This window comes from Euleptes europaea, chromosome 4 (genome assembly GCF_029931775.1).
Source record: "Euleptes europaea isolate rEulEur1 chromosome 4, rEulEur1.hap1, whole genome shotgun sequence".
NCBI classification, from domain to species: domain Eukaryota; kingdom Metazoa; phylum Chordata; class Lepidosauria; order Squamata; family Sphaerodactylidae; genus Euleptes; species Euleptes europaea.
The window spans coordinates 12,997,423-13,021,623 of NC_079315.1; the positions used below are offsets into that span (position 1 = coordinate 12,997,423).

Here is a 24,201-nt window from a genome sequence, read left to right on the forward strand (position 1 = left end):
AAGCAGAGGACCGGGTGACCCAGGGGGACCTACTGCGAGACGCCGGCCGCATTTGTCTGACACGGCAAGAAGGCAGAGGAGTGCTGAGCGGATTAACACGGGTGTGAGGTTTTTTTTCCGAGGCAGAAGCCTCCTCTGTCAGATCTGACGTGTTCTTATACGCAGGCAGGATGCTGCTGCTGCAGTCGTCTTGTTTGGGGACTTCCTAGAGGCGCCTGGTTGGCCACTGTGTGGACAGACTGCTGGACTTGATGGACCTTGGTCTGATCCAGCAGGGCCGTTCTTATGTTCTTATGATGTGGCCAGGAAGCAACCCTTGTTATGAAAAGCAGTGGCTGGTGTTTAACGTCCACTGGTTGAAAGAGGCGGGGGGCAAAGGCTAGCTTCTGGGGGCAAATGCTGAGAGCCAGCGTGCTTTAGTGGTTAAGAGTGGTGGTTAGGAGCAGCTGAGTCTGATCTGGAGAACCGGGTTTGATTCCCCACTCCTCTACATGAGCAGCGGAGGCTCATCTGGTGGACTGGTTTGGTTTCCCCACTCCTCCACATGAAGGCAGCTGGGTGACCTTGGGCTAGTGGTAGAGAAATTCAGCATATAAAAACCAACTCTGCTTTTTCTTGTCTGCCATGTGAACTCTGAAAGTCAGTTATGAGTCGCTGTGCATGAAGGTGAAGAAGAGTTGGTTTCTATATGCCAACTTTCTCCACCACTTAAAGAAGAACCAAACCGGCTTACAATCACCTTCCCTTCTCCTCCCCACAACATGTGTTCATCTAATGATGTCACATCTGGTTTTTACCAAAAGTGATGCCAGCATGCCCCCCAGTCTCTTCTGGGACTTGCTGGCTGTGGTCTGGCAGTCCAACCCACAGTGTGTGTATGTGTGGGGGGCGAAGTAACTGTACATTTTAAGTACTGTACATTATGCGCTCTAACATACACAAGGAAACACCTTACCTAGTCCCTTACACTCACACACTTCTGACAGGCCACATGCTTTGATGGAATGCCCTGTCCAAGCCAAACAACCTCTCACATAGGATTGCCAACCTCCAGGTAGTGTGGAATTCAAAATACAGCACAAGACTATTATTTCCAAATTAAAGGAATCAAACAAAAGCAACTCTTGCTATTAAAGATATATATTGGAAACATGCAACTCTAGAGCAAAGAAATGTATATCACAATTGGTCTGAGTCAGACCCCAACTCTTAGCATAAGGCTTTACAGTGCAAAATATAAGCCAAAATGCTCAGTTCTTATTCAGTCCGTATGAATAATTGTACAAAGTGCATCAGTAAATCACAGCAACAAGATGTGGAGCAATGGAGATCCGGTATAATTCCATTTCGAGTAGACTTTTTCAAGCCTTCAATCTTGCCGTGCACTATTCTGCAAAAAAATACATAGAGGGACCGTGGTAACCCTAGCTCTCACAACTTTGCTCATATATAGATCCTAGCGACACCATCACTGGGCCCAGCAACGTCAGTCATACTATTTCAGGTTCCTACTCCTGTTCATCTTCTAACGTGATTTATGCCATCACATGCCAGCAATGCCCTTCCACCCTCTACTTTGGACAAACAGGCCAGCGCCTGTGATAAAGACTGAATGGACGTAAGTCTGACATCAGAAACCACAACATTCAGAAACCAGTGGGGGAACATTTTAACCTTCCAGCACATTCAGTTGCTCATTTAAGAGTAGCAGTTCTCTTACGAAGGGGCTTCAAAGGGAGATTAGAAAGAGAGACTGCTGATTTACAACTAATAATGAAGCTCAAGACTATGCATTCTCCTGGACTTAATAGAGATCTGGGATTCCTGTCTCATTACCAATGCTAGTTTCTCAATGCCTACTACCACCCTGCATATCACACCTAATCCAATCACACCTGCTAATCTCATTTACTTGCTTTTGACATTTACATTGCCGTTGTGTTCCTAATGATAGTTGTCTTAAGGATAGATGGAATCACATTCTAGCAGCTGTATCTGAAGAAGGGAGCTGTGGCTCACGAAAGCTCACACGCTGCCAGAAATTTTGTTAGTCTTTAAGGTGCTACTGGACTCTGGCGCTTTTCTACTGCTAGTGACAGACTAACACGGCTACCAGTCGTGATCAACCTCTCACAGTATCGAATCAAATTTATTAATACGGTCAACTGACCAATCGCATGCCAACACATCAAAATGTCCAGACTCAATCGTTTTGCACCGCAGAATCACAGACCTCCTGTACAAATAGAGGTGTAAGATCAATTTTTTTAAAGAAATCCCTGATTAAAATTAATCACCTTAAAATTGATAAAATTGTAAAATATTTTAACGATCTTTCTCTAATAAAGTTCTGCGTATTTTAATAGCAACAGCGCAGAATTTGGCAGTTTGGAGCGTGATAGGAGCTTCTTCGCCAAAATCTCAACCGACTCTTCAGGGCCTCTCGCGGTATCCAACATTGTGTCTGTGTACAGCCATTCCCCTCCCTCAAGTAGTCAAGGCATGTTATGGTCTGGAATATAGCAGAAATTCAAGTATCCTGCAACTGGGCAAAACAGACATTTGCCCCCAGTACAGAAACAGCGCTGAGCCAAAAATGCCCCCAAACTCGGCTAGAACTTGTTCTCTGATTGAACATTTGCAAATACTGCCATGTGCGTATGTTAAGATCCTGGCGTCTGAGAATTTGCAGGGCCGCAAATTGTGATTCCAAAGGTCATCGCCCCAATTACAGATAAAATCAGACATGAATATTGATTTTTGAACACGCAAGTCAGTTTCCCAGTCTTGGTTTCTGGTGCAATGCCTTCCCCTCTCCTGCAGGGGATGGACAGTAGGGTTGCCAGGTCCCGGCGGGAGGTTTTTGGAAGTGAAGCCTGAGGAGGGCGGGGTTTGGAGAGGGGAGGGACTTCAATGCCATAGAGTCCAATTGCCAAAGTGGCCACTTTCTCCAGGTGAACTGATGGTTCTCAACCTTTTTTGCTCCATTCCCCCCCTTGCACCATTGTTCAGAACATAATTCCCCCCTTCCCAAGATAGTCATAAACTTTATTGAACGTCGCAGATCAAATTAAAAATAAACTACAATTTTACAGATTGTGCATAATCTACAGGACATCCCATTTTGCTGAATAGTGGTCCCAATTCCACACACCCCGGAACCCTAAAATTTCCCCGGAACCCTAAAATTGTTGAGAACCCATGTCTTGTCGGCTGGAAATCAGTTGTAATAGCAGGAGATGTCCAGTTAGTACCTGGAGGCTGGCAATCCTTACAGACAGAAGTCTAAAACACGGTGTGGCAGGGTCTCTTTAGGGCACTGGTTCCCAACCAGGGGTCCGTGGACCCCCAGGGGTCCGCGAGAACTAAATTAAGGTCCGCGAAACAAAGTTATAAACCCATAATAAATTAATATTTTTAAATTAAAATTTCTCTATTATAAAATATATATATTCAAATATTATTCTAAGTTTAATGTTTAACTAACAGTTATGATTAAAGTTTATTTTCAAATTCTCAGAATTTTTATTTTGAACCTTGGGGTCCCTGCACCGAACAAAAAAGTCCTAGTGGTCCCTGGTCAAAAAAAGGTTGGGAACCACTGCTTTAGGGGGACAGCAAGGATTCTCTCAATGTAGGGTTGCCAGGTCCCTCTTCACCACCGGTGGGAGGTTTTTGGGGTGGAGCCTGAGAAGGGTTTGGGGAGGGAATTAAATGCCATACAGTCCAATTGCCGAAGTGGCCATTTTCTCCAGGGGAACTGATCTCGATCAGCTGGAGATCAGTTGTAATAGCAGGAGATCTCCAGCTAGTCCCTGGAGGTTGGCAACCCCATCTCAATGCATTATCCAGAACCTCACTGAATCGAAACGCCACCACCCCCAATCAACCCACACAAGACCCTCCAATAGCTGACTAACCCAACGCCTGCTGTCGATTAACCCAGGCCGATTACAAAACTGGGCATTTTGCTGCCTCTGTGATGCATCTAAAAAAAAAACATGCCTCCAGCATCTGATGTTTGTTTCCGCCTTGCAATTATGCTCGCAATTTCAGAGCAGCAGACAGAGCTTCCAGGGCTGATATTGAGTCTCGACCATCTGTGGCTCAGCCCCAGAGAGATGATTATTTCCTCGGTCCCCAAACAGCACATGGCCAAGGAGAATCTGTCTGCTCCGGCAGAGAGATCTAATGGGAGGACTTCGCTGAGCAGCTTCCAGCTCCCTTCCTCGCCAGCAAAGGGCTAGAGCGTGCGACCCGGACGCAGGCTGCCAAAAAAGCAGACGCTCGTCGTATCTGGTCACTCATCACGCCAAGCAGTGCCGTGAACGTCCTCCCCGCCTCCATCACGCCCCAAACAATGAGCTAGCTTCGCCAGCAATCGAGATCCCTGCCTCTTCTACCGTGTGCGTGTCGGAAGGGGGAGAAATAATGCATCAGCATTGCGTCAACAGCGAAGTGCGGACCTGTGCAACTTGGAACCGAACAAGCTAGCCAGAGCCCACCGGCTGTGTACAGCAGCCCGATGGGTTCAATTACAGCAGCCCAATGGGTTCAACCACCCACCCCCAACCTGCGAAAGCATTTCTATCCCACTTCTGCATTTGTTTCCACTGGCATTTGTTCATTTCTATTTATTCAGCGGCTTCTGGGTTTTTTAAATAAAAATCTTTAAAAAATACTGATCATGAAAAAAGCCACTAGAAGCGATCTAATATGTTTTAGATGACAACCAAAACTTATTTTAAAATTCCTGTTATGCAGTTTTTAAAATATTTTATTTTTAGAAGAGCTGGTTTTTGTATGCCAATTTTCTCTACCACTTAAGAATCAAACTGGCTTACAATCGCCTTCTCTTTCCCTCCCCACAAGAGACACCCTGTGAGATAGGTGGGGCTGAGAGAGCTGTGACTAGCCCAAGGTCACCCAGCCGGCTTCGTGTGGAGGAACGGGGAAACAAATCCAGTTCACCAGATTAGCCTCCGCCACTCATGTGGAGGAGTGGGGAATCGAACCCGGTTCTCCAGATCAGAGTCCACCCCTCCAAACCACCACTCTGAACCACTACACCCAATAGGGACCCAAGGCAGCTTATGTCATTCTACTCTCTGCCATTTTATCCTCACGACAGCCTTGTGAGGTGGGTAAGGCTGAGAGGGAGTCACCGGCCCAAGGTCACCCAGCAAGCTTCCATGGCAGAGCAGAGATTCGAACCTGAGTCTCCCAGATTCTAGCCCAACACTCTAATCTCTATACCACACTGGCCCTGTTTATATATACATACATATAAGCGTAGATGACTGGGGAAGGCACTGGCAAACCACCCCGTAAACATAGTTGCCTAGTAAACATCGGGATTTGAAGTCACCCCATGGGTCAGGAATGACCCGGTGCTTGCACAGGGGATTACCTTCACCTTTTTAAGCGTGTGTACCATTTCCACAGAAGAACTAATGTTATTGAGATGCATATTCCCCCAAAACTTTGTTTTTCAAAATGGTTCTCTGACAATACATTAGGAGGCTGGCAGAATATTACATCCAGTTTCATCTGGGATGAAAAAAGGCGACCTCGTGTTATTTACACAGCTGCGTGGGATCGCTGGGCAAACGGAGGGTTAGGAATTCTGAGCCTAACATGCAATTTCTGTGCAAATAGACTGACCAAATAGACTTTGGGGAGGGGCCGTGGCTCAGGGGTAGAGCATCTGCGTGGCATGCAGAAGGACCCAGGTTCAATCTCTGGCATCTCCAGTTAAAGGGACTAGGCAAGTAGGTGATGGGAAAGCCCCCTGCTTGAGACCCTGGAGAGCCGCAGCAGTAGACAATACTGACTTTGATGGACCAAGGTTCTGATTCAGTAGAAGGCAGCTTCATGTGTTCATGGAAAGTTTGAGATAAGCATAGGAAGAAAACTGCTTCACTGGCGTCTCCCCATTGATTCTGTAATTAACAATGAGAATTTGAGTCTTGACTGTCATTTACGTAATCGGGAATTGTGGGTGTGTTAAGTGCCGTCAAGTCGCTTCCGACTCAAGGCAACCCTACGAATCCATGTCCTCCAAAACGTTGTATCCTTAACAGTCTTGCTCAGATCTTGCAAACTGAGGGCCGTGGCTTCCTTTATAGAGTTGGCCCATCTCTTGTTGGGTCTTCCTCTTTTACTGCAGCCTTCAGCAGTTATGCCTTCTGGAATTATGGCAATCAAAAAAATCAGATTTCTTAGGGAGAGTTGTGGTATGCAGAATGTCCCAGGTTCAATCCCTGGCATCTCCAGTAAAAACGACAGGCAGTAGGGGATGTGAAAGACCTTTCCCTGAGAACCTGGAAAGCTGCTGCCAGTCTGAGTAGACAATACTGACCTAGATGGAGCAATGGTCTGAATTAGTATAAGACAGTTTCATGTATGTTTGTGACAGAGTTTTATCTACGATATCACCAGGAGGTGGTAAGCTCTCCTTCCCTGGAGGATTTTAAGAAGTTAGATGGCCATCTGTCAGCAAAGCTGATTCTATGACCTTAAACAGATGATGAGAGGGAGGGCATCTTGGCCATCTTCTGGGCATGGAGTAGGGGGTCACTGGGGGTGTGGGGGGGAAGTAGTTGTGAATTTCCTGCATTGTGCCAGGGTTTGGACTAGATGACCCTGGTGGTACCTTCCAACTCTGATTCTACGTTGCTACAACTGTTTGGCCAATACTTATAAGTATATCTTGGGTCAAAAGATCTCACTGTCTGAGGAGACGGCACTTCCTTTTTGTGTAGGGGGTTCACTACGTTTTAGCACTGATTGATGATATACATATCTGTACGACATTGCAAATATATTACAAGACCTCAGTGTGTGCCAATGTAAATGGTGAATAATCCATGATTAGCAACAACAAGTGACAACGCTCCACACAATATAGAAGGTTATTACTTTACCGCATTACCTTTATTTGTATTTCTGGATGTGTTTATAAAATATATGTATGTTTAACTGAGCAGCCCTGACCTGGATGGCCCAGGCTAGCCTGATCACGTCAGATCTCAGAAGCTAAGCAGGGTCAGCCCTGGTTAGTATTTGGATGGGAGACCACCAAGGAAGGCCCGGGTTGCTGTGCAGAGGAAGGCACTGGCAAACCACCTCTGTTAGTCTCTTGCCATGAAAACCCCAAAAAGGGGTCGGCATAAGTCAGCTGCGACTTGACGGCACTTTACACACACATAACTGAGCACTGAAGAAGGCTGCATAGGCTGAAACGTGTTTGGGTTATTTATTGGTCATTTACATTGATTTTGTATCATCAACTATGTTGAAAATCAGCAACTATTTTTACATATTGTTTTAATCGATCACCCTATATAGTAAAGGCCCAGTGTTTTTAATTCAGTGTACACTGCTTAATAAATAATATCAGTATTTTGTTATAATTTTCAGCTCAACTTTTAAATTTTTTGGCTCTCCATCATTTCCCTCCAGCTTGTACTACTTCTATCCCCCCCGCAAAAAAAAAATGTTGTCAGAGGTTGAGGGACTCTCTGCAGTGGCTTTTGGGTGAGCCAGGAGAGCTGCAGATGAGAGAAGCAAGCCACACATTCTTCCCATTATGCAAGGGGCAGTTTTTATACTTGGACAAAAAAGACAGACTGAAAAACCGGCCTTGCAGAAAACACACATGCCTACACACATCTGCAACTAAAAAAAGCAAGCTGGGGGCATCACTGGTTCGAATCTCATCTCAACCATTAAGTGGCAAACCAATTCCCTCATGGGTTACTGATACTTTGCACATGTTACTCTGGTAGCTACTGCCATATGGAAGAAGAGTTGGTTTTTATATGTCGACTTTCTTTACCACTTAAGGGAGAATCAAACCAGCTTACAATCACCTTCCCTTCCCCTCCCCCAACAGACACCCTGTGAGGAAGGTGGGGGCTGAGAGAGCTCCAAGAGAGCTGTGACTAGCCCAAGGATCACCCAGCTGGCTTCATGGGTAGAAGTGGGGAAACAAACCCAGTTCACCGGATTAGCATTGGCTGCTCATGTGGAGGAGTGGGGAATCAAACCCGGTTCTCCAGATTAGAGTCCACCGCTCCAAACCACCGCTCTTAACTACTACACCACGCTGGCTCTCCATGTGGATTGGTGCTTACCAGACCGACAGATGCAAAGTACAGAATAACCTAAGAAAATGGAATGGATGTGATGTGGCAAAAAAGGTTTTAAGAACGTAAGAAAGGCCCTGCTGGATCAGACCAAGGTCCATCAAGTCCAGCAGTCTGTTCACACAGGGGCCAACCAGATGCCTCCAGGAAGCCCCCAAACAAGACGACTGCAGCATTATCCTGCCTGTGTCCACAGCACCTAATATAATTACATATAATTATAATAAGAACATGAGAAAGGCCCTGCTGGATCAGACCAAGGTCCATCAAGTCCAGCAGTCTGTTCACACAGTGGCCAACCAGATGCCTCTAGGAAGCCCCCAAACAAGACGACTGCAGCAGCACCATCCTGCCTGTGTTCCACAGCACCCAATATAATAGGCATGCCACTCTGAACCTGGAGAGATGCAGCCCGAATGTACGTTTACTAAGAAGTAAGTCCCACAACAGAATTTATTCCCAAGCAAAGAGCCCCGTGGCGCAGAGCGTTAAGCTGCAGTACTGCAGTCAAAAGCTTAGCTCACGACCTGAGTTCGATCCTGACGGAAGTCGGTTTCAGGTAGCCGGCTCAAGGTTGACTCAGCCTCTCATCCTTCCGAGGTCGGCCAAATGAGTACCCAACTTGCTGGGGGTAAAGGGAAGACTGGGGAAGGCACTGGCAAACCACCCCGCAAACAAAGTCTGCCTTGGAAACGTCAGGAATGGGTCCACAGGTCCCATGGGTCAGGAATGACTCCACAGGCCTGTGGCTCATTGTATCGCATGTCATTTCCAGCCCAAACACCATTTAGTCTGAGAATTCTTTGACTGAACACCTGAATCAAACTTTGTAGTCCATCACAATCAGTACTGTCTACTCAGACTGGCAGTGGCTCTCCAGGTTCTCAGCTAGAGGTCTTTTACATCACCTGCTACCTGATCTCTTTAACTGGAGGTGCTGAGGATTGAACCTGGGACCTTCTGCATACCAGGCAGATGCTTTACCGACTGAGCCACAGCCCCTCCCTTCATGAGGGAGGATATTGAAGAGCTTGAGAAAGTAAGAGAAAAGAGCAACCAAAAAGATCAGGGACTAGAGCATCTGCCCTATGAGGAGCGGTTAAAACACTCAGGGCAGCATAGCTTGGAAAGAAGGCAGTTAAGGGGAGACATGATAGAGGTCTATACAATTATGCATGGTGTGGAGAGAGTGAACAGGGAGAAGCTTTTCTCCCTCTCTCATGATACTAGAACGCAGGGGCATCTGCTGAAGCTGGAGGGTGAGAGATTCAAAACAGAGAAAAGGAACTATTTCTTCACATGACGCATAGTTAAATGGTGGAACTCCCTGCCCCAGGATGTGGTGATGGCTGCTAATTTGGAAGGCTTGAAGAGGGGAGTAGACATGTTCATGGAGGAGAGGGGTATTCACGGCTACTAGTCAAAATGGATACCAGTCACGATGCATAACTATTCTCTCCAGGATCAGAGGAGCATGCCTATTATATTAGGTGCTGTGGAACACAGGCAGGATAATGCTGCTGCAGTCATCTTGTTTGTGGGCTTCCTGGAGGCACCTGGTTGGCCACTGTGTGAACAGACTGCTGGACTTGATGGACCTTGGTCTGATCCAGCAGGGCTTTTCTTATGTTCTTACGAATGACAATGTTTTATGCATATTTCCATGTCATTAAGCTGTGTCATTTTTAAATGACATTGTTCTTTGTGCTACAGTTTACAGGAAGGTTATATGATGTTATTTTATTATACGTCCTCTCCGTCAGCCCTGGTATTTATCCGCCCTACTAACCATCTTCCTCCAGCATCGCAGCCCCTGCCTTTCCAAGCTGATGAACCCTCGAGATTCCCAGTGACAAGTTCCTCACGCCCACGGGAAGATCTGAATCACGCTCCTCCTACTAGGGGATATTTTCACAGCAACACCTCATTGCTCAAAGGCTTTAAAAAACCCCAACCAGTGCTGGCATTTTATAATAAATCATCGGTGGATGGGTTTAGCCCACCCACAGGGCATGAGAAAGCTTCACAACGGCAAGCTGGGATTGCGTGGACAAAAAGAGCACGGCAATGCTCCAGACAGATATTACACACCCCTACTTGAATGCGTACATATATAAAAGATTCTTAAGTGTAAGGATGGGTCACTGGCAGCCAGGGCCAAGATAATTCATGCCATCGTATTCCCTGTTACTATGTATGGCGGTGAAAGCTGGACAATGAAGAAAGCTGATAGGAAGAAAGCAGATTCCTTTGAAATGTAGTGTTGGGGGAGAGTGTTAAGGATACCCTGGACTGCCAAAAACAACCACCACCACCAGTGGGTTCTAGATCAAATCAAGCCTGAACTGACCCTAGAAGCTAAAATGACTAAACTGGGGCTGTCGTACTTTGGTCACATTATGAGAAGACAAGAGTTACTGGACAAGGCAATCATGCTGGGAAAAGTTGAAGGCAGCAGGAAAGGCAATCATGCTGGGAAAAGTTGAAGGCAGCAGGAAAAGATGAAGACCCAACAGAAGATGGATTGACTCTATGAAGGAAGCCACGGTCCTCATTTTGCAAGACCTGAGCAAGGTTGTCAACGATAGGACGTTTTGGAGGACGCTGATTCACAGGGTCGCCGTAAGTCGGAAGCGACTTGACTGCACTTAACATGCACACACACACATATATATATGTATACACACACACACACACACACACACACACACACTGGTACATGAATCTTCTCACAGTGCAAACAAATCCAAATAAAGGCCGCAGAGGCAAATTTGTAATGTCTTAATAAATACATGACAGTTAGACCACCACCAACGGAGGTAAAGTAGGTCAGTTGTATTATCTTCAGACTGCAGGTGAGAGGTGGAGGCTAAGAGACAGCCGTTTGCCTAAGGCTACCTCGCAAGCTCATAGCAACGGTATGACTTTCAGAAAGGGTCTTCCCCGTCCACAGCTCATAGCCGACACGCTGCAGGAGCTACCGCAACAAGAGTCAATGCTATGTGCGGCGTGCTCTTCTGCGCAAATTCAAAACCAAAAACCCCTTCTGGATCACACGCCGGCTCGATCCTTAGAATCCTTTCCGTTCGGCCCTAGTTAGCATACAAATTCCTCTTCTGGATAACACATCGGTTCAATCACAAATCCCCCCCCCCCCAGTGGGTAATGATGAGCCATTCAGTGGCATCCTGGCCAGCAAAGAGTAGGAGTCGCTGGCTGGGGACGGTACTTCTGTTATTTTAAGAGAATGAGTGGGTGATATGGAAAAGAAGAAGATGAGCGGATACCATGGATTCACGTACAAGAGAAAGACGCAGAACACGTTTTGGGAGGCAAATGGATTAGATTAGCTATGCATAACATCCTGCATTGCTACTCCATGTCAGAGGACACCCAGACTGTCCCCTTAGCATGTACCAACATTTGGGACTGGGTGTTCAAATGTGATGCTGCATCAGACAGGCAATCAATCTCCCAGCCCAAATTCTCACCGTGGTTTAAACAGTTTAAAAGGAATCATGTCAGATCTTCTTATCTGGTCAGTATCCCCTTCCAAAAACTCAGAATAGCTTTTACCTCCCTCTGGTTTCAAACCATGCCAACGGCTAGGATAGCTGGACGTTACTCCCAAACACCACGGGCCTCTCACCTATGTATTTGTGGGTCCGCTCCAGAGGACCTAATTCATCACACCTTATTCTGCCCTCTTTACACAGAGCCCAGATTTAAATTTCTCAGAGTGTCTCTAAAGGGCCTGAATCTTTTTCCAGATCCAGAGAAGCTGCTCTTTCTCCTATCAGACGCCAATCCTGATGTTTCCTACAAAGTGTCAGTCTTTCCTTTAGCAGCCAAGAAAATCCAAGCCACGGCTGTTTTTAATCAGGGAACATATTTAAATACTAGCTTCTTGGGGGTCAGACTGTTTTAAAGTTATTTCAATGTTATTTTAATGTTTTGTATGATAGATTGTGATGGCCTTCGGCCACAAACAATAAACTTTATCACCATCGCTATCGGATTAGCTGTGCGATTAAAAGAGGTAGCGTTCTTGGACCGCCACCCCTGCGTACTATGTTCCAGAATGCTGTAAGGAAAAGGGGTCCTTGGTTGCAGGGTGGAAAAGATCTTGGGCTGTAGACAAAGATTAAAAACAAAACCCTGAAGGCATGGCTAGAATCACACAGTGTAGCAGGCCTTATTGGCCCTTCCAGTTTAAACGTGGATTTGTTTCCCTCTAAGTGGCACAGTACATTCTGCAAAAGGGATCCCAAGGGCGAGGGCGATGCTATACTGTGCCGCTAGAGAACCGCGGCCAATAACAGCTTTCAAATTTCTACCTCTATGAGCAAGACAAAACCATCGTTGCCTCAAGTGTGCGTGCTCCCTTCTTAGGTCCTGGATTAAACTGGTTTCCATCTAGACATTAGGAAGAATTTTCTAACAGAGTGGTTCCTAAGTGGAACAGGCTTCCTCGGGAGGCGGTGAGCTATCCTTCCCTGGAGGTTTTTAAGCAAAGACGAGATGGCCATCTGTCAGCAATGCTGATTCTATGACCTTAAGCAGATGATGAGAGGGAAGGCACCTTGGCCATCTTCTGGGCATGGAGTAGGGGTCACTGGGGGTGTGGTGGGGAGGTAGTTGTGAATTTCCTGCATTGTGCAGTGGGTTGGACTAGATGACCCGGGTGATCCCTTCCAACTCTATGATGCTATGATTCTATGGTTGTATTACATACTCCTCCATAGTAGAAAAGAGCAAGAGTCCAGTAGCACCTTAAAGGCTAGCAAAATTCCAGGCAGGGTGTGAGCTTTCATGAGCCACAGCTCACTTCTTCAGATACAACTAGAATGTGAGTCCATCTACCCTTAAGTAGAGAAGAGTGAATTAGACACACAATGGCAATGTAAATGTCAAAAGCCAGTAAATGACATTAGCAGGCGGGATTGGATTAGGTGTGGGATGCACAGGGGTAGTAGGCATGGAGAAATTAGCATGGGTAAGGAGACAGAAATCCCAGATCTCTATTCAGTCCAGGAGAATGCTTATTCTTAGTCCAGGAGAATGCATAGGGGAAGGGCCATAGCTCAGTTGTAGAGCCTCTGCTTGGCATGCAGAAGGTCCCATGTTCAATCCCCAGCATCTCCAGCTAAAGTAGGGGATGGAAAAGGCAAGTAGGGGATGGAAAAGACCCCTGCCTGAGGCCCTGGAGAGCTGCTGCCGGTATGAGTAGACAATACTGACTTGGATGGACCAAGGGTCTGATTCAGTATAAGGCAGCTTCATGCATTCATGTGTCTTGAGTTTCATTATTAGCTGTAATTCAGCAGTCTCTCTTTCTAATCTCTCAATTTCTCCATAGATATACATGGCATTCATTCCAGTTTAAGATATCTCAACTGCAAAGGCTCAAATAAAAATAAAGCTAACCGTATGTGTTGATTATGTGTCAAAACTGCAGAAGTCACGGTTTTGAAGGGTTTTTTGTCTGTTTGTTTTGAAAATTCCATAAAACCTGCAAACCTAAGGTCAAAAAACAGGAATGGGACAAGTGGGCATCATTATGGGTACTGTACATAGATTTTTGGTGTGGGTGTGAAAGGGGAAAACTATTGACTGCCTCCCACACTGGGTAAGTTATTGGCTTTTTCTAGTGGTGAAGAAAGACTTAAAAAAAAATTGGACTAAGATCAGTAGTTGGGCTGATTGGCAGGATCAGTCCCAAAGAAGCCGCTGTCCAGCAGTTAAGCTTGTTGTTCCGCACCTATTCTGGAAACCCGGTCTCCGCTCAGCAATTTCTATTTACGTTGGGGAACGGGGGGGGGGGGGGAGAGAAAAGGAAGAAGATCCCAAAGTGACATATCTGCCAAGAGCTGACAAAAGAAAACAGGCGCCACGTACATCAAGGAAACAAAAAGATCACATTCCAGAAGAGCAGTTGCGTATTACATGCCAATTACGCTGCAGCAGCAGCTGCTTCAACACCGCGCTTGTGTGGGAAGCGAAGGCAGCAGGAAACAAGCGCTTAATTCTTCCCTCACCCACTATTTCCCCCACTGCAGCCCCCCTTGTCATCTATGGGGTTCTAACTGCGGAAGAAGAAAAAGAAGGAGGAGAAGGAGGAGTTGGAGTTGGTTTTTATACGCCAACTTTCTCTACCACTTAAGAAAGAAAGAAACCAGCTTACAATAGCCTTCCCTTCCCCTCCCAACAGACACCCTGCGAGGTAGGTGAGGCTGAGAGAGCTCTAAGAGAGCTGTGACTAGCCCAAGATCACCCAGCTGGCTTCATGTGTAGGAGTGGGGAAACCAACCCGGTTCACCAGATTAGAGACCGCCACTTACGTGGAGGAGAGGGGAATCAAACCCGGTTCTCCAGATTAGAGCCCACCACTCCAAACCACCGCTTTTAACCACTTAGCCGTGGCTCAATGGTAGAGCCTCTGCTTGGCATGCAGAAGGTCCCAGGTTCAATCCCCGGCATCTCCAGTTCAAGGGACCAGGCAAGTAGGTGATGTGAAAGACCCCTGCCTGAGACCCTGGAGAGCTGCTGCCGGTCTGAGCAGACAATACTGACTTTGATGGACCACGGGTCTGATTCAGTATAAGGCAGCTTCATGTGTTCATGTGTACACCATGCTGGCTCTCAAGAGAAAAGAAGTAGATGGAGAGAACGGCTAAGTAGCTCTTTGCTGCTGAGTTTCTGTCTGCAAGTCGCCATCTTCCTATAGCCCCTTGGATGGCCCAGGCTAGCCTGATCTCGTCAGATCTCAGAAGCTAAGCAGAGTCAGCCCTGGTTAGTACTTGGATGGGAGACCACCAAGGAATACCAGGATCGCCCTGCAGAGGAAGGAAGTGGCAAACCACCTCTTGTTTGTCTCTTGCCTTGAAAACCCTACGTGGTCGCCGTAAGTCGGCTGTGACTGGACGGCGCTTCACACACACACACACACACACACACACACACACACACACACACCCTTGCAGTAGAAAAGGGCAAGGGTCCATTAGCACCTTCAAGACGAACAAAATTTCTGGCAGGGAATCCGAAGAAGTGAGCTACAGCTAACGAAGGCCCATACCTTGCCGGAAATTTTTAGTCTTTAGGGTGCTACTGGACACACAAACACATGAAGCTGCTTTACACTGAATCAGACCCTTGGTCCATCCAAGTCAGTATTGTCTACTCAGTCCAGCAGCAGCTCTCCAGGGTCTCAGGCTGAGGTCTTTCACACCACCTACCTGCCTAGTCCCTTTAGCTGGAGATGCCGGGGATTGAACCTGGGACCTTCTGCATGCCAAGCAGATGCTCTACCTCGGAGAGTCTTGCTCTTTTCTTTTCCACTGGACTCTTGCTCTTTTCTGCTGCTACAGGCAGACTAACAAAACTACCCATCGTGACATAGCCCCTTGGGCTAGGAAAAGCAGGGGGATTGTGTCCACTGAGCCCCCAGAATGCTGCTGGAAAACAACCAAGAACAGTGTATTGTCTTAAGAGGAAGAAGAGTTGGTTTTTACATACCAACTTTCTCTGCCACTTAAGGAAGAATCAAACCGGCTTACAATTACCTTCCCCTCCCTACAACAGACACCCTGGGAGGTAGGTGGGGCTGAGAGAGCTGTGACTAGCTCAAGGTCACCCAGCTGGTTTTGTGTGGAGGAGTGGGGAAAACAAATCCAGTTCACCAGATTAGCGTCCGCCTCTCCTGTAGAGGAGTGGGGAATCAACCTGGTTCTCCAAATCAGAGTCCACTGCTCCATACCACCGCTCTTAGCCACTACACCACGATGGCTGCCGCAACTGCAGGCACCCACTTCATAAGAAGCGCCATCATCTAAGGAAGGGGATCGTAATGGGCTAATGAGCAAGGTGCAGAGTCCTTTCTTGAAAAGGGGGTATTAGCATGCCTGAAAATTAAGTCCAAAATAAATGTTGAAGGACATTTTCAGGCATGCTATACCCCCTTTTCAAGAAAGGTCCCTGCACCTTGCTCATTAGCCCATTACGATCCCCTTCCTTAGACACGACTTCTTTTTTACATATCAAACGTGTGCACTGAATTTAATACCACAAAATCCCACTTTCCCCAAAAATATATTAAAAATGTCCAAATCAGGGCCATCTCAAGGCATTTGGGAGGCTGAGGTGGAGATTGCAGAACGAACCTCTGCGCCGCTAACTCAACACGCTGCCTGGGGATGAAATGATGTGGAAAGAATCAAGTGGGTGAAGAGGAGGGCGACGAAGGATGATCAGGGGCCTGGAGACCAAGCCCTGCGAGGAAAGGGCGAGGGAGTTGGGAATGTTTTGTCTGGAGAAGAGGAGGCTGAGGGGGGACATGATTGCTCTCTTTAAGTTATTTGAAGGGCTGTCACTTAGAGGAGGGCAGGGAGCGGTTCCTGTTGGCAGCAGAGGACAGGACTCACAATAATGGGTTTAAATTGTGGGCGGAAAGGTACCAGCTGGATATTAGGAAAAAAATGTTTACAGTAAGAGTTGTTCGACAGTTGAATCAGCTACCTAGGGAGGCGGCGAGCTCCCCCTCACTGGCAGTCTTGAAGCAGAGGCTGGACAAGCACTTGTCAGGGAAGCTCTAGGCTGATCCTGCATTGAGCAGGGGGTTGGACTAGATGGCCTCTATGGGACCTTCCAACTCTATGATTCTATGACGATCCGAAGAGAACTTCTGGACACTTCAGGTGGCAGCCAGATGTTTGGGTCCAAATGTTTCCTACTTCCCGGGGCCGAGTGTCCCAATTTCATTCCAAGTAAGGTACGGAGGGTACTGTGCCAGCCGAGTGGGCATAGCTGCAGCAAAGCTCCCCCCCCCCGTTAGGGACATATTTAGGGGGCAGCCCAGATTTCATTGGACGCCACGGCAAAACTCCCATTGATCCTAATGGCTTTCTGTTACACCCTCAGTAGGTATCAGCAGTTTGTTTGCAAACCGAGGCGAAACGAGGCATCATGCGGGAGAGCTGTCTCCCGATCCTTCCCCCCTCTCCCACTGAAATCCAGCCATAGCAGGCTGCAATTCCGATGTGTGGGTCTTGGGGGAATGATTAACCCCTTCCCTTCCTGCTGCGTGTCCATTCAAAGTTGTCCCCCCTTACCACCCCCCATCGCTTCCCCTCATGTGACAGGAAAGATACAGGACCCCTCTACCGTTCCGCTTGGATGAAAAAAATCACTGCAGAGGAAGGAATAACGCCCCCCCCAGCCCCGTTTCTGCAACCAAATCAGCAGCCCCCTCTCCAAACTTCTTTGCCGTTCAAAAACATCTAGCGCAGAACCTACTTATGGAATTCCTCCGTTAAGCTTTGCCCACTGGCAAGATATGGTTCGCAACCACAAAGGTTCTGAGAACCTTCTGTGGATCACAGGCAGGATAATGCGGCTGCAGTCATCTTGCTTGTGGGCTTCCTAGAGGCCCCTGGTTGGCCACTGTGTGAACGGACTGCTGGACTTGATGGGCCTCGGTCTGATCCAGCAGGGCCGTTCTTATGTTCTTAACATAAGGATGCACTGAATTCCTTGGGCCAGTCACACACTCTCAGCCCCACCTACCTCACAGGGTGTCTGTTCTGGGGAACATAAGGCCCTGCTGGATCAGACCTAGGCCCATCAAGTCCAGCAGTCTGTTCACACAGGGGCCAACCAGGTGCCTCTAGGAAGCCACAAACAAGATGACTGCAGCAGCATTATCCTGCCTGCGTTCCACAGCACCTAATATAATAGGCATGCTCCTCTGATACTGCAGGGAGGGGAAGGTGATTGTAAGCCGGTTTGATTCTTTCTTAACAGATAGAGAAAGTCGGCATATAGAAACCAACTCTTCTTCTTTTTCTTCTAATCACGGCTACTAGTAAAAATGGATACTAGTCATGGTGCATACATATTCTCTCTAGGATCAGAGGAGCATGCCTATTATATTAGGTGCTGTGGAACACAGGCAGGACAATGCTGCTGCAGCCGTCTTGTTTGTGGCTTCCTAGAGGCACCTGGTTGGCCACTATGTGGACAGACTGCTGGACTTGATGGGCCTTGTTCTGAGCCAGCAGGGCATTTCTTATGTTGTTAACCTAAGGGTGCACTGAATTCCTTGGTACTTAGACCAATTCCTCCTTGCGCTGTTGATATTTTATTCAGGAAACTATCTGCCCTGTTACTGCTATGCCTTGTTAAGGCTGACTCCAAGGGGGGGGGGGCAAGCTGGGTAGCACCTCTTCTTGAGATGTTTACTTGGAAGCAAACCCTATCCAAGACTTCGGGCCTTCCTTCCTAGTAAGGCAGTTACAGCTTAATAAAACAAGGATGCTTGGGTGCATGCTAATGCACCTTGAGCCCCCAAAGGGAATCTGCCAGGGAAGAAAGGAAATAAGCAAACAAACAAACAGAAGAGTAATTGTATACCAGGCACAGAACAGGGGAAGGAAACAGAGCTAGGGTGTCCCGAAGCGTTTTGATGCAGAAAATCCAGATGGAAACTCACACGCTAATTAATGCGGGCGCAGCCCACCAAATGGAATGTGCTCCTCTCCCATTCATTGCAAAGAGGGGGGGGGACGGAGCTGGCGGCCTTCCGCAAGGATTATGTCTCATGGGTCAAGATCTGCCGGTCTTCACTCGGCCGAGCCGTAAGGGAACCCCCAACCACAGCGCTTCTGGGCCCTGGGCAGCTACGCCTCCCCCGCCAAAGGAGCCTTTGCATCCAGGCCTTTAAGGGGAAAGCACCACGTCAACAGGATCACCTCTGTTGCAAAGGTGTGAGCTGCGGCGACCGGTCCAGAAAGCCGGGTTAGGTGCAGTGTTGGGGGCGGGGGAGAGAGGCACTACTTTCATACTTCCAGCAGAAGCGAGGGGGGGCTGCCCTTGGCAAAGCTCAGGTCTGGTAGGAGGGACCCAGCGGCTGTTTCAGCCGAGGCGTGGGCAGCCACCGGGAGGGAGGGACGTGCCGCCTTCACCACCGCAGTGAGGGCGATGGAGACTCGGATAAGAATAACAGAGAGGGGGAGGGGGCCACACGGGGGGGGTGGCTGAACAGAAGCCCACTCGAGCTTCTGGCGAGGGGAGAAAGCACCCCCTCTGTCCTCCCCCTCCCTGCTCTTTTGGCTTACCAAGCAAGGTGCGTCTCCATCCAACCGGCCAGCTGTGGGAGGGGGGGCAGCACATCTCCATCCTACCAGCCAGCTGCAGGGGGGGCGGCGGCGATTCCCTCGCCTGCACACACAGGCCATTTACGCATGGGAGGCTTCGCCGCTCTCCAGCTGCCCGTTTCCCCCATCCAAATTCTCAGAACTCAACAATAAGCCCCCATGCGGAGTTCTGAGAGGATGGGGAAAACGTCCATCTAGAGAGCATCGAATCCCAGGCGAAAACCTCCCATGCGCAAACGGCCACAGGCTTTGCCAAGCATGGGGGGGGGAAGGAGCCCACACCTGGGGGGCGTGCGGATGCCGCTCCCTGCCAACCCCCCTTCTGCTCCCATCAAGGGTCTCAGGGGGGGGGCAGAGAGAGCCCATGCACAGCCCATGCACCTATCAAGGGTCTCATGGGGGGGGGCAGAGAGAGCCCATGCACCCCCAATGGCGCTGCAATGGGGGGGTGGAGAAGCCAATGGCTCATCTCCCCCCACCCCACCCCGGGAAGGCAGCCAGGCGCCTTCTCCATGCCCTCCCCGGCTCGCTCTGCCCGCGCTCTCCCCTCTAGGCGCCCCCCCCTTGGGCACCCCCTGGACGCCAGGCTTCCCAGCCCAAGGCCCTTGCAGCAGCAGCAGGCAGCAGCAGGCAGCCACCTCCGTGAGCATCCCCGGCCGGCCAGGCAGCAGCCGCCCGTCCTTACCTACGGTGCGGGAGCCGATGCAGCCCATGGCCTCCGCCCGGCGGGGCTCCCTCCGGCGAGGGAGGCGGCGGGTCCCTGCGGCGCTCAGTCCCCGGGGCGGCCCACCGGGGGGCGGGGGCAGCTGCTCATGCCGGTCCGACCCCCGGGGCAGGGAGGCAGGGGCGGGGGGCGCGATCCGGCAGCCGGACCCGCCTCTCCTCCTCCTCCTCCTCCCGCCGCCGTCGCCTCCTTCTGCCCGCCGGGGTGGAAGACGCTGCCGGGGCTCAGGGAGGGATGGAGGGGATGGAGAGGAGGGAGGGGGGGCGAGATTGGGTAAACAGCTGCCGGGGCCGGCGCGCCGCTGCCATTGGCTGCGCCCGAGCCGCGGCTGGAGGAGGAGGAGGAGGAGGAGGAGGCAGGCGGCGGCGGGCGAGCAGCGCCGGCAGGCGGCGCGCGGCTGCCGCGGATCCGCGGCAGCCGCGCGCCCGTTTGGCCAGCCGAGGGAGCCGCGCTGCGAAGCTGGGGGCGGTGGGTTTGCATTCACGGGGGGGGGGGGAGCGATGTTGGGCTCTCGCCTCCCCTCCGCCCCGTTCCCGTTTTGTTTTTTTTAATTTTTTTTAATTGTTTTTTTCATATATTCGATACAATCCATTAACATTGCCTTTCAATCTTTTCTCATTCTCAATTAAAGCTAACATATATATCACAATTACCTCCCCCTACTTTAACTTCCCCCCTTCCTTCTTCTATCTCTGACCAAGCAAGTAGGAAATGACGTGAAAGACCCCTGCCTGAGACCCTGGAGAGCCGCTGCCAGTCTGAGTAGACAATACTGACTTCGATGGACCAAGGGTCTGATTCAGTATAAGCTTCATGTGTCTGGAGGAACTGTCACTGTAGAATAAACTCATGGAGGTTGTAGCCTGCCCCCACCAATCGCCTTGTAGGGCCAATTTCTTTTTTTGGGGGGGGGGGTTGAGGAGGACAGCCTTTGTGGAAGGGAGAGAAACTTCCCCAGGAATGAAGGGCAACAGATCAAAATGATGCACGTGAATGTAGGGTTGCCAACCTCCAGGTGGTGGCTGGAGATCTCCTACTATTACAACTGATCGCCAAGTGATAGGCATCAATTCCCCTGGAGAAATGGCCACGTTGGAAATTGAACATTATGGCATTGAAATCCCTCCCATCTCCAAACCCCATCATCCTCAGAATCCACCCCTAAAATCTCCAGGTATTTCCCAACCCGGAGTTGGCAACCCTATGTGAATGGCATCTGCTGGGAAGGCCGTCCCTTATTGTTAGCAATAATGCACATCTTTACGACCGGCAGTAGGACGACCCATATGCAGTTTGGCTATCTGGGGGCTTGGCATGGAAGAACAGGGGAGACCCTGGCCCCCGTGACTGGGCTTGCCATACTCCAGGTGGGGCCTGGAAATTTCATAAAATAATCCAAAGAATCAGTTCTCCTGGAGAAAAATGGGAACAGCCTCTCCCCGACTTGGAGCACTGCAGCCAGTCAGCATCAACATTAGGCATGCTGGTCCCACAGTCTGACAGCATGAGTCTGGTTCACAGGTGCTTCTGCAAGAACAGGCACACCAAAAAAAGCACAGAAGCGCCTTTTTCTTCTTGGGTGGTGTTTCCCATCCAATTTTTAAAAGCACTGAATGGAGGTTACAGGAAGCTCCATCACATCATACATTCCCAAAGACTATGGCCTGGTGAATTTAGTGATGCCATCTTTCCTAAATCTACAGTCTTTGTAGGAAAGATCTCATCACAGATGGGGGGGATGCCATGTGGGTGGGAAAGTCCACATGTTTGTTGGTCCTGCCCATGTTGGCATCATTTCCTCTGCCCTGGTCCCCACTGTGGCCATTCTTTCTTAGGCCTCCAGAGGGCTCTTTCCTCTTTCTGGTCCATTTATGCATGGGAGTTGTACTGGAGGTACATTGCTCGCTGGGCCCACACTTTCCTGTTGGGAATCTATGCACCAGCCGTCTCCAAGCTCAAACCAAGTCCCCGCCCCTTGAAATGCTGCTTTGTAATTGGCTTACCTTGTAGTGCTTACTATAAGACACACCCCCCCAAAAAGACCCAATTGCTGCATAAAAAAGCATTTTAAGAACAAAAAACGGAGCAGTCTAAAAGGGGGGAAGAAATCCAACCCTCGGTTTTAAAAAGCTTTTCTACTGGTCAGGAAGAGCTCCGAGGAAGCAGGAAGCATTTGAATCCCTGCCTCTTTACACACAGCTTTGTAATTGGCTGTGAGAAAAACCAAGCTTGCATGTCTCGCGCTTTGTATTATACATGGGGATTTCACCCGGGCTGAGTTCAGGGGAGATGAAAGAATCGGGTTAACAGAGGAACGGGAAGTCCCGGGATTTGTGAGGGCTGGCAGCAAGATCGCCTCTAATGGAGGGAAAACTCATGCATAACTCCAAGGAACAACAGAGACAGACGGGAGGCGAACATGAGCAAAAGTACCCATGCATAAACAACCTCTAATTCTGGTGGCTGCTTCCAAGTGTTCCCCACCTAGTATTTGTATTTTAAAAGCAACCTGTTGATCAGTTAATCCAGCTCATTAAGGAACAACTGAGACAGACCGGGGGCAAATGTGAGTGAAACTACCCATGAATAAACAACCTCAATTGTCATCTTTGTCCTGCATTCCCTCAGTGATCCCTACTCTCTGCCTAGTGTTTTAAGTATTGTTGTTATGACTTTGTATGTACTTTCATTCTGGTTTTAATTGTGTGTTTGTCCATGTGGTTGGTTTTAATGGTTTTTAAATGTGGTTTTGTGACATGATTTTTTAAAAAATTGTTAACTGCCTTGGTGACCCTTTCCAAATAAAAATAAATAAATTTCCATTTTGTTAAAAAAAACAGTAATTGACAAATCACTACAACATTATGTGTTAGTTCTTCTACATTTCCAGCTTCTGTTAAAAATAAGCCTCTAGCCTTTTTTTGCTGCAGAGATATGCCTTCCCCCTTATATCCCCGCAATGAAAGGGGATGGAGACTTACTTTTTAAAAAATGGACCTAACAGATCTTTATAACATTGTACGATGCTAACACTAGATCAATTGCTTGTTGATATGGCATGGGGGAAGCCACCCCAGTGGGGCTGAGGTAGGGGAAATGCCGGCATTCAGGACAGTAGGGAAACTCGACAAGCGGAAACCCGGTTGCTTCGGCGCTGAATCAGCAGCTGCAGAGGTAACAAAAACACCAGAAAATATCGTCTCCATCTGGAAGTCACCAATTTGTCTATTTTGTGTCTCGAACATCTTGTTTGGAAGGTGTTGAATGCGATGGTTCCAGACATCTGCCCATTTCCCACACACAATCATCTAAACTTAATTTAGTACATTTTTATCCCACACTTCCTCCACAGAGTTCTGGGCAGCATAGATACTCGTACCCTCCATTTTATTCTCGCAACAGCTCAGAGAGGTATGTTAAGCTGAGAGAGAGAGAGAGAGACTGGCCGAAGGCGCAGGGTGGGTGGGAAAGAAGAAGGTCCCAGGTCTGTGTTTTATTTAGACATTTATTTATTTAGATATTGTAAAAGGTAAAGGTCCCCTGTGCAAACACCGGGTCATTCCTGACCCATGGGGTGACGTCACATCCCGACGTTTCCTAGGCAGACTTTTGTTTACTGGGTGGTTTGCCATTTCCTTCCCGGGTCATCTAAGCTTTACCCCCAGCAGCAAGCTGGGTCCTCATTTTACCAACCTCGGAAGGATGGGAGGCTGAGTCAACCTTGAGCCGGCTACCTGAAACCAACTTCCGTCGGGATCGAACTCAGGTCGTGAGCAGAGCTTGGACTGCCGTACTGCAGCCTACCCCTCTGGCCACGGGTCTCATAATTTAGACTCTGCTTTTCCTTTCTATCCCTGCAATGAAAGGGGATAGAGACTTACTTAAAAAAATGGACCTAACAGATAGATAATGATAACATGGTAACATGATAACAGTAGATCAATTGCTTGTTGATATGGCATGGTGGGGGGGAGCCACCACAGTGGGTCCAGAGGGGGACCCAAACCTGTTTATGGCATCGTTCTCCCCTCCTCAATTTTATCCACACAACGTCACCTAGGCCTTGGCTTACCTCTTTGTGGCGATTTGATCCTGGTCTTAGTTCCACACTATAACCGCTTCACCACATCAACTCCTACGGTGCAATTTTATGCAAAGTTCCTCCAGTCTTAAG

The 24,201-nt window shown here is 48.7% G+C and overlaps 1 protein-coding gene across 1 annotated transcript in view; it reads right to left on the reverse strand.

Moving 5' to 3' along the window:
- The window catches only part of FAM131B (family with sequence similarity 131 member B), a 71,063-nt gene extending 51,052 nt beyond the window's left edge, over nucleotides 1–20,011 (reverse strand). Inside the window, exon 1 of the mRNA XM_056848583.1 lies at nucleotides 19,989–20,011. The gene's annotated coding sequence lies outside the window, so the exon portion shown is untranslated. The remainder of the gene's footprint in view (nucleotides 1–19,988) is intronic.
- Nucleotides 20,012–24,201: the final 4,190 nt, after the last annotated feature.